This window comes from Orycteropus afer, unplaced genomic scaffold (genome assembly GCF_000298275.1).
Source record: "Orycteropus afer afer isolate SDZICR_OR568_19922 unplaced genomic scaffold, OryAfe1.0 scaffold00179, whole genome shotgun sequence".
NCBI classification, from domain to species: domain Eukaryota; kingdom Metazoa; phylum Chordata; class Mammalia; order Tubulidentata; family Orycteropodidae; genus Orycteropus; species Orycteropus afer.
This window is the reverse complement of record NW_006921766.1, coordinates 5,675,157-5,676,179: the sequence shown is the minus strand read 5'-3', so window position 1 is coordinate 5,676,179 and position 1,023 is coordinate 5,675,157.

Here is a 1,023-nt window from a genome sequence, read left to right as displayed (position 1 = left end):
AGGAGGGGTCGCTATGAGTCGAGGAGGGGTCGCTATGAGTCGGGGCCGACTCGAAGGCACATAACAACAACAACAACAACATTAAATTCTATACAATTATCCCCAGCCTACGTTCAGGGAGCTCCGGTAGCGTAGAGCCTAAGGCACTTGACTGCTAACCAGAAGGCTGGTGGTTCAAACACACCAGCCACTCCTTGGAAGGAAAGTTGGGCAATCTACTTCCTTCCGTAGTGATACTGCCTCCGAAACCCGAAACCCCAACTCCACGGCTCATAACAACAACAGATTCCGATATCCACCACCAGAGTGAAAATAATGAGTATTTCCATCACAGCAAGGATCTCATCTTTTACCGCTTTAAAACCATACCCCCAAACCATACACAAGCCGGCAACCATGAATCTGCCATTTCTAAAATTGTGTCATTAAGAAAAACGGAATGATACATATGTAACCTGCTGGGGCAGTGCATAAGCATTTGACTACTAACCAGAAAGTTGAAGTTCAAACCCACCAGGCGCTCTTGAAGGAAGATAGGGCAATCTACTTCCGTAAAGATTTTACCCCTTGGAAACCCAGTGGGGGTCGCTATGAGTGGGAATCCACCGGATGCCAGTAGATTTGGTTTTAATTTAACCTTTCAAGATTGACTTTTTTTTTTTTTTTTTTGCTAATTTGTTGGGAGCTGTGGTGGCTTATTGCCTAAGGCATTTGACTGCTAACCAGAAGCCTGGCGATTCAAACCCACCAGCCACTCCTGGGAAGGAAGGTAGGGCAATCTACTTCCTAATGATACCGTTTGGGAAACCCAAGGAGGAGTCGCCATGAATCGATCTGACTCCGTGGCGGTGAGTTTGGTTTTTTGGTTAATTTGCTAGAGTTTCATATTTTACTTTTTCACACCAAGTTTCGGTCTTTGGAAGTAACTAACCAAAATAAACAAATACCAAAAGATGGCAGCAGTTAAGCCCTCCTTTCCTAGACAGAAACATCTTTTTATATGTAGATCAGATTGCTTGAAAA